The sequence below is a fragment of the Myxocyprinus asiaticus genome, chromosome 5, assembly GCF_019703515.2.
Source record: "Myxocyprinus asiaticus isolate MX2 ecotype Aquarium Trade chromosome 5, UBuf_Myxa_2, whole genome shotgun sequence".
Classification (NCBI taxonomy): Eukaryota; Metazoa; Chordata; class Actinopteri; order Cypriniformes; family Catostomidae; genus Myxocyprinus; species Myxocyprinus asiaticus.
The window spans coordinates 16,750,297-16,760,470 of NC_059348.1; positions in this window are offsets into that span (position 1 = coordinate 16,750,297).

Here is a 10,174-nt window from a genome sequence, read left to right on the forward strand (position 1 = left end):
ATTTGATTTGATTTGATTCAGAAATCAGCACAGGTACAGCACCTACTAATATAATTAAATATTTTCAATGTTGCTTGAAAAATATTTTGTCACAATGCATGGCATTGACTTTGGCCGTCAATGGAGAAAGATGTTCCCTGTCTGTCACTCACTCCACGTTGTGTCGATATAGTGACACTAGGGGTTCGATCTTGAAAGCCCCAATCACCTTTGCTTAAAATAGAAAAGGCCAATGAGAATTGGTGAGTGGAATTTGCATGCCGCTCTCTGCCCCGGACATACGGGTATAAAAGGAGATGGCATGTACCACTCATTCAGATTTTTTCTTTGGAGCAGAATGCATGTATTGTGTTCATCCTATCACCTACGCTTACGCTGTTGGATTTATGGCACATATCAGCCATCACCCTCGCACGGTCGAGTGTTGTGCTTCCCCTGGCACTTCGACGGCCAAGTCTAAAGGTGCTAAAAGAGTATATATACTGTATCTAAAAGAGTATATTTTCTAATAAAATATCTCGCACAAACGATTGCCGTCTTTTTAAAAATGGCCTTTCGCCTTTGTGCTAATGGATGTGGCCATTATCTCTCCCCTCCGGATAGCCATGAAATCTGTCTCGAGTGCTTGGGACACCAGCACGCCGAGGCAGCTTTCGTGGAGCAGTTATGTTCTCATTGTGAGAACATGCCCATGAGAACGTTGCGGTCGTGGCTCACTTCCTTCTTCGTGAAGCAAGAAGCATCCATGGCTGCTTCCCAACCCGCTCCATCCTGGGTTGAAACTCAGGCAGCCAGGTCGGCGAGTGCCGTGGGCGACCTGGATGTAGACGTGGGAGCGTTTCCGCCAGCTCAGCCCCCACGGACCTCCCAGCATGCTCGTTCTAACCAGAAGAGCTGTCGAGCGATGCAGGTGGTCCGCCACATGGCAGATTTAATGTCTCACTCGCGGCTCGTGATGAGGATGAGTTATCGGTCGCAGCATCGGATGGTGGGCTTCTGCTGTCGGAAGTGGACGAATCATCTGAGCTACCGCTCACAGGCGGTAGAGCTCAGGATGAGGCGGACGCTGAAATAGCAGCCGTGCTTGCCTGGGCGGCTGCAAACATCAGGCTAAAGTGGAACCCTCCGCCTTGCCAAGCATTCGCGGCTGGATGATTGGTTTCTGGTTTCGGAGCGCCTTTCTTCCCGGAAGTGTATGAGGAGCTTACGAAGTCATGGAAGGTTCGCGGGCTCATCCATCCTAACTACCCTCGACGGCGGTGCGGCTAAGGGATATGTTGAGCTTCCCCAGGTAAAGCGCGCCATAGCGGTGCATTTATGCCCGCAGGGCGCAGCCACCTGGAGGGACCGATGAAGGCTCCCTTCCAAGGCCTGTAAGTTCTCTTCCTCATTGGTGACGAAGGTTTACGAGGCCGCAGGTCAGGCCGCCTCCGCCTCTGCCCTGCATGCCATGGCCATCCTGCAGGTCCACCAGGCCAAGGCATTGGAAGGTCTGCATGAGGGTAGAACCGACCCAGGGCTTGTGCAGAAACTGCATACCACGACCAACCTCGCCCTACGGGCGACGAAGGTCATGGCGTGTGCCCTGGGCCGAACAATGTCCACTCTGGTGGTCCAAGAGCGGCACCTGTGGCTCAGCCTTGCGGAGATGCGTGACACTGATGTTGGGCCACATGTATTCAGATAGAAGACAAAGGCAGGTCTAACACAGTTATAAAACCTAACTCAGGCCCCCACATAATAAGTCATAAATCTTAATGATAAAAACTACGCCAAAATCAAACAATGGGTGTCTAAAACAGACTACAAATCCCATGAAGCCTTGCTCACTAAAGGATCGAACTCACAACTCCTATTGGATGAGGCACACGACAGAACGCACCTCAACCATGACATCATCAGGAGTAGAAATACCTCTGAAATGCTTCCGGGATTTGCTTCCAGCAGCTTTGCTCGCCATGTGTAGACGCAGCTCATCGCTGCTCTCAGGTGCAGCCTCGTGGCACAAGGAAGTAACGTCCGACTTGAAACTGTTGACATACAGTCTCCATCTTGCTGGACAAGTTGAGATTACTGTGTTCCACCGAACACTCTAACGGATCCAAAGGAGACCGCTGAGCAATCCGCATCTTCATCCATTTGCCTGCAGAAGTGAAGAGATAAAAGATTTCTCTTCCATCTTCAATCAAGTCGAAGTCGCTGATTTCTCCGCCAGCCCGCCAAGAATCAGCAGCCGTACCGCCCGCTGACAGAGCGAGGAAACAGCCTCCCGTCATCACCCGAGCCTCAAGGAACCGGGTCGGAGTTAAAGGACGGATGAACACACATTCTACGTCCTCGTTCGATTCAAGTAAAAGGTTTACGTCTGGGCAGAGATAGAACATTATAGTGCGTTATTCTTGTGTATCAAGGTTATTGCTTGTACAGCTTACAGACCGCCATGTCCGCTCATTGCTAATACTCAGGGTATTAATTATCATGAATTTGATTTGCTGTATTGTAGTCCAACCACATTGGACTGTTGTGCATTTCTGCCATCGCGGGTGAGACCGGCAAACTGAGTTTATCTATTAAAGAATCAAAGACCACGGGACGGTTTACGAGCCATCCACTGCGTCTCTGAGTGATAAACTAACAGCTGCTTTCTCTCCCACGATCGCGAAACCGTCTTTGGGGCCGTCACTTAATTCTCTCTCTCTCTCTCTACCATTGACTGGTTTCTCTCCGCCCACATTCACGGCCATATTCTCTGGCCGGAAGTCTCACGTGACATACTCACCACGAGAGTCACGTCCGCCATTTTGTGCGCGTCCCTCCTTACACACACACACACACTCTCACACACACACACCTTATGTGTTATAGGATTATTTTGATTTCCATATTTAATCATATCACTGTTTAGTTTGTAGTTGTAAGTCGGAAGTTTATTGACTGCATTGTATTAATTATTAATTGATATTGCTGCATAAATTAATTTTGTTACAATACAAAAGAAGTGTTTTGGTTTGTTTTTGCATACACCTGTGTCATGCTTACGGGATGTCAGTGCTCGGATTCAAGCCTTCATTTTTTTTCCCGAAAATCGATATTCTTCGGATGTCGAAGAAAACAATCTAATATTGAGACTGTTATACTATCTGGTTATTAGTCCCTGATTCCAGGGTGGTGCCCCGTCAATGTTAATCCTTATTAATATTCTGTTGATTTTTGATAATTGATAATTATCTTTGATGATTGTTGAATTTGAATGATCAATAAGCTAGTGTTAATTTTAATTAATGTTTCATCGATGTTAAGGATTAGTGATTATCTTTGATAATTGTTGATTTAATGGATTAAAAAAGCTAACATTGATTCTCATCAATGTTCTATTGATTTTAATAATTAATAATTATCTTTGATAATTATTAATTATTGCTAATAACCAAACCCGCTCCTAAACGTAGCACACTACATTTACTGGAGCCCCATATGAGGTTTTAATGAGTTAGATTCAATTAATTAATTAAATATTAATTAATAACTAAATAAATAATTATCAATTATTTCTGATAGTAACACTGGTCTAAACAACCAGTAAAGCCCTACACTGAGAAGGTTTGCTTTCTCGATGCAGCCATCTCCCAAGGGAGGCTTTTTGGCGACACGGTCGAGGACTTCGCCCATCAGTTCTCGACGGTGAGGAAGCAGACCGAGGTGATCAAACACATCCTGCCGCGGTGGGTCTTGGCTGCCTTCAGGCCTCCGAAGTCCCGCACCCGTCTGCTTCTCGCCAGGGCCGTCCTCCTGCGGTGCCGGCCCTGGCTCCCGAACCATCGGAGCCCGCCCTCCTGCGGGAAGGCGGCTCCACCTGCCTGTCAGTCGGCCCCCAATAACCCCGGACGGGCTTCGAGGTGACCCTGACACGGGCGACCCAGGGATGAGATGTATGACTCTGACAGGTCTGGCCGGGTGAACTTACCAGCCCCACAATCACTCTTGGGCCAGCGCGTGGTAAGTATGAAATCGGCGGGTGCCCTCTGGGCCTCGGCACCCGCATGGTCAATAAAAGAGCAGTTCTCTCATTCCCTGGGTCAGCGCGCTCGTGACTGCCAGGCCCTGGAAGACTTTCCGGTCCACCGGTCTGACGCAAATACCTCGCATGACCTTGTTCTATATTGAAAGACGGCCAGCGAACAGGTAAGTATGCTGGTCTCTGGGGCTGCTTGCCTGCCACCGGCCGCCGCTGCAGGCTTGCAGAGCAGTAGGTCCCCCCTGAGTTGTCTTTCCAACGGGGCGCCTGCTCTGCCTTGCCATGAACCACCCTCCCCGGGCGTGGTAAATCCAGTCGTCCCCTTGGAGGCCTGGTTTGCATTCTCCAGCCCCTTGCAGTGGCTCATCAGGACGATTTGTCTCGGCTATGCGATCCAGTTCGCCAGAAGCCCGTCCAGGTTCAGTGACACCCTCGGTGTGGAGTTGGACTCGGTCACTCTCATGGCATGTCTTACGACCAAGCGTGCTCAGTCAGTGCTGTCCTGCCTGAAAACCTTCAGGAAGAAGGTAGCAGTGTCAGTGAAACAATTTCAGAGGCTGCTGGGGCATATGACATCCTCGGCGGTGGTTCTCCCCCTCGAGTTGATGCATCTGAGACTGCTTCAGCACTGGTTACAGACTCGAGTCCCAAGATGGGCATGGTGCCACAGCACCCAGCGTGTGACTATCACGCCACATTGCCATCAGACTTTCAGCCCTTGGTTGGACCTGGCATTTCTACGGGTGGGTGTTCCCTTAGAGCAGGTCTCAAGGCAGGTCGTAGTCATGACAGACACCTTGAACTTGGGCTGGGGTGCCATATGCAACGGGCAAGCAGTATCGGGGCTCTGGACAGGGCCCAACTCCAATGGCATCAACTGCTTACAGTTATTGGCAGTATTGCTCACCCTGTGGAAGCTTCGGCTGTTGATTCAGGACAATCATGTGTTGGTCTGGACCGACAACATGGCGACTGTGACATACATAAACCGCCAAGGTGGCGTACACTCACGTCGCATGTTGCAACTCGACCACCGCCTCCTCCTTTGGAGTCAGCAGATGTTAAAGTCTCTGCGAGCCACTCACCTTCCGGGCATCCTCAACCATGCAGTGGACGCACTCTCATGGCAGGTAACACTCCGTGGGGAGTGGAGACTCCACCCCCACATAGTCCAGCTGATTTGGGAGAGATTCGGGGAGGCGCAGGTAGACCTGTTCACCTCCCGAGAGTCCTCTCACTGCCCCCTTTTGGTACTCTCTGTTCGAGGCTTCCCTCGGCACGGATGCCTTGGCGAACAGCTGGCCTCGGGGGCTACACAAGTATGCATTTCCTCTAGTGAGCCTCATTGCACAGACTCTGTGCAAAGTCAGGGAGGATGGGCAGCCTGTCCTGTTCCTTGCACCGTACTGGTCCAACCGGACTTGGCTCTCAGATCTGATGTTCCTGGCAGTAGTCCCTCCTTGGAGCATTCCCCTGAGGCAGGACCTTCTTACTCAGGGGCAGTGCACGCTCCAGCACCCGCAGCCAGACCTCTTGTACCTCCACGTCTGGCTCCTGGACGGGTCGCGGAAGACCTAGCAGATCTTCTGCCAGCGGTGGGAAATACGATCACTCAGGCCAGAGCCCCTCCACGAGGCGGCTGTATGCCTTGAAGTGGCGTCTCTTCGCGAACTGGTGTTCTCCCCATGGGGAAAACCCACAGAGGTGCGTGGTCAGGTTTGTGCTGTCTTTCCTACAGGAAGGGCTGGAGAGATGGCTGTCTCCCCCTACACTGAAGGTGTACGTGGCTGCTATGGCAGCGTATTATGATACACTGGATGGGAGACCCTCACGACAGCACGCAAGGAGGTTGAATCCTCCTAGACCGCGCCTGATTCCCTCTTGGGATCTCTCTGTGGTCCTACCTGCCCTACAGAGAGCCCCTTTGAGCCCCTGGAGCAAGCAGATCTCAGCACTTTGTCACTGAAGATGGCCCTCCTGGTGGTGCTCACTTCCATCAAGAGGGGGGGACCTTCAGGCGCGCTCTGTCACCAGCGATTGCCTGGAGTTTGGGCCGGCACACTCTCATGTGGTCCTGAGACCCTGGCCTGATTACATGCCCAAAGTTCCCACCACTCCCTTCTGGGATCAGGTGGTGAACCTGCAAGCGCTCTCTTCAGAGGAGGAAGACCCGGCCTTGTCGTTGCTATGTCCAGTTCGTGCTCTGCGCACTTATCTGGACTGCAAGCAGAGTTTCAGATGCTCAGAGCAGCTCTTTGTCTGTTTTGGAGGGCAGCAGAAGGAGAAAGCTGTCTCCAAACAGAGGTTGGCCCATTGGATTGTGGATGCCATTTCCATGGCCTACCATTGGCAAGAACTGCCGTGCCCCTTGGGAGTCCGGGCACACTCCACTAGAGGTGTTGCGTCCTCATGGGCACTGGCGAGGGGGCCCTCTCTAGCAGACATACAGTATGCAGAGCTGCAGGTTGGGCTACACCCAATACCTTTGAGAGGTTTTACAACCTACGCATGGAACCAGTTTCGTCTGTGTTATGAGGTAACAGCAGGTAGGCCAGGCAGCTGGTTGGGTGTACCGCTTGCGTTTACGCCTTTCCCCTTTTTCAAGGTGATAATGTGCGCTATTTTGTCCACAACAGTTCCCCGTAACTGGTGAAACCTGGATGCCTCTTAAAGTCTTAAGCACTGTTCAGTGACGAACTCGGCAGAGGAGTGACACCACCAGGCCCAGTACTCGTGGTATGCCCCTTTTCAGGTGAGCCCGTGTACTCGGGCTCAGTGCTCCATATGTGGTGATTCCCCCCTCGGTAATCCCATGTGATGCATTCCATTGTTCGGTTTCCCCTCAGGTGAACCCTGTGTTTCCCCTCATCAGAGCTTCGCTCTGCTTCGGCCACTGTTCCTGTGTACCCTCTCCGTAGATAGGGTCCTCCCGGTGGTATCATTCCATATGCGTACTTCCCCATTGGTAAGTCCATGTAAGGTATTCTCCACATATTAACCTCCCTCTGGTAGGATGTGGTCTCCGTAGTGCCCTCCCTCCTGGAGAAGGAAGAGCACTTCCCAGTGCTATTCTAGAAGGTGCTCGGTGGGAAATTGCTTAACAGCAAAAATCAGGAAAGGCCACCGCCTGTAGCCTCCTTGGGTAAGTGCCTCCTCCACCCTTAATGGGACTAGGGAGACACCTTACCTAACTCACTGGAAGGTCACGATGTGGTCGAGCATTCGCTGCGAGGCACGCAGCAGCTTGCCCGTGTCCACTCTTCTGTACCTCGTGACACGGTTCAGCGCCTGCGGTGTTTCCTATAGGAACTCCTAGTGTCACTACACCGACACAACTTCGAGTGAGTGACAGACAGGGAACATCTGGGTTACTGGTGTAAGCCCTGTTCCCTGATGGAGGGAACAAGACATTGTGTCCCTCCTGCCGTGGCGCTGAACTGGCCGCTGAAATGGCCGGGACTTTCTATTGGCTCCTCAGCATATATCTGAATGAGTGGTGCATGCCATCTTCTTTTATACCCATATGTCCGGCATGCAAATTCCACTCACCAATTCTAATTGGCCTTTTCTGTTTTAAGCAAAGGTGACTGGGGCTCTCAAGATCGAACCCCATATTGACACAACGTCTCGTTCCCTCCATCAGGGAACAGAGGTTACACCAGTAACCCAGACACTTTTGGCCAACATGGTGGTGTATTTACCAGCAGGGACTGCCGACCATAACTGGCCAAACCCTGACCCTTGAATCGCCACAGCTCATTTTTACTCAGAATGTTAGAAGGTATAAGTTAATTTCTTACTACTCACTTTTATGGCAATTCTTTTTTTTTTTTTTTTTTTTTGCAAAGTGCAGTATATTAATATTTTATACATGAAATCTGCTGCATTATGTTCTTAACTTGCTATGACTCTTTATAAACTCGATTTAATGTCTCACACACACACACACACACAAACTTGTTTTTATATCATTGTGTGGACTCTATATAGACTTCCATGCATTTTATACAGATCTAATGATAATTTCTATCTCCTAACCCTACCCCTGAACCTAACTCTCACAGAAACCTTTATGCATTTTTACATATTCAAAAAAACATTGTTTAGTATGTTTAATAAGCCATTTCCCTCTTGGGGACCACTGGCTGGGCCCCACAAGGTAGGTGATCTCAGGTTTTACTATCCTAGAGGGGACATTTGGTCCCCACAATGTAGCATAAACATGTACACACACACACACACACACACATGCACACACAGACCTTTGTCCTATAATAACCCAAACTTCTCCAGGAAATACATATATCTACATATTGTTTTGGTTTGGTTAAAAAGGAAGCATTGAAAAACAATCAAGCTTCTCTCCAGAATGGAAGATTCAGTGTGTTCTACTGAGGTGCAGGAGATGATTACCACACAAATAAGCTGTGTGCCTGAATCCCTCAGCTCTGCAGGCTATGTGAGGAAGATAAGAAAGGAAGGGAGCAACAAAGAGTAGGAACAGCGAACAGGGGGTAAAGTGAGGAACAGAGAGTGAAATGAACATAGGGAATGGGAAACAGGGAAGAGGGGAAGAGTAAGAGAGGGCAGAGGTTTTGGAACATTTCAATTATTGTGTAAACAGACAACAAAGACCCCAAACACTGGAGACTATAGCAGTCTTTAGCCTCAAGGGAAACTCATTTCCCCTCCCTCAACTCTGCTCCGCACTGAAATAATGTCAGAGACAGGCAGAGCAAACATTTGATGTTCTGCTTCTACTGACAGACTTTCATTACATCTGAAATTATCTTCAAATACTTGAGGGTAATGAATTGCCTGTAAAGATTAAATGTGAGCAACTTACCAAGAGCGGAGATAACTTTTTAAGAGTACGTGGAGAATATTATAAGTGTTCGGAGTATGTTTTATTTCACTTTAATAAATGTGGTAATAGCTTATGTAATTGGTTGGAGCTTCACATGGAGTGCCATGATCTGGACAGAGCAGCTGTATTTTCATTAGGCAGAGAGAGAGAGAGAGAGAGAGAGAGAGAGTTCTGAACTTTTGCTATGGCGAGAGAATAACTAAACAAGTGTTCATTAATATCCCTCAGTTTTGCCATATACAGTATATATCCTGTATAAATGCCACTCAAAAAAATAACTCTTTGGCTGAACTTGATTCAATTATGGACTGTGGTTCCACATGTTTAAGTTTTCTTAGCTTAAAATGACTACGTAATCTCAACTCAAATACTTTGTAACGAGAGAACCTAATTTAATTTAAGTCAAAGAATCACTGATTTCTTTATATACTAGCTAGAGATAGTTAATGTTAGTATGCTAAATACATGCTGGTGCGAAGCACTATATAGTACAGCTTGGTGACTACACTATGGTTATCATAGCAACTGCTCAATAAAGAGAGCAATAAGTATCATGCACTCTACATTCCGGTCTTCATCCTAAACTCAAGCTCCACTCTTCACCATAATGGTAACTCCAAAACTCCAACATAACAGAAACTCTTCTAAATCTCAACTTAACAAAACATTAAACACAAACAAGTCTCCTCTTTTATATTCATTTTGCACAAAAACACACAACATAAAACTTAATTTTAACATTTACTCTCCCTATCGAGTCTTATGCATAGCATGTTACAAACTAAAAATTGCCTGACCAGTTACAGTTACCCAAACAAAATGTATTCATGTTGTCCCAACACAATTGGATTAAAGTAAACTGATTTTTTTTTCTTTTTTTTTTTTTTCCTCATTAAAAGTTACATTGAGTTAACTTGGTTACATGCACTTTTGGAGTAGTATGAACAAGGGAAGATTAAAGTAAACCTAACATTAGTGAAAGTTATTTTGTGTGTGTGCATGTGTGTGGTTTCCGAGGACAATTTTTTAGGTTACAAACTGGTAATTACAAGGGTATTATGCTATAAATGTGGTTTATGAGGACATTTCTAGTGTCCCCATAGTTTAAATCGCTTATTAAATTGCTTCATTTTTTTTGAAAATGTAAAAATGCAAAAAGTTTTTTGTGAGGGTTAGGTTTAGGGGTAGGGTTAGGATTAGGGTTAGGGGATAGAATCTATAGTTCATACAGTATAAAAGTAATTATGTCTATGGAAAGTCCTCACAATGATAGGTAGACCAACATGTCTACC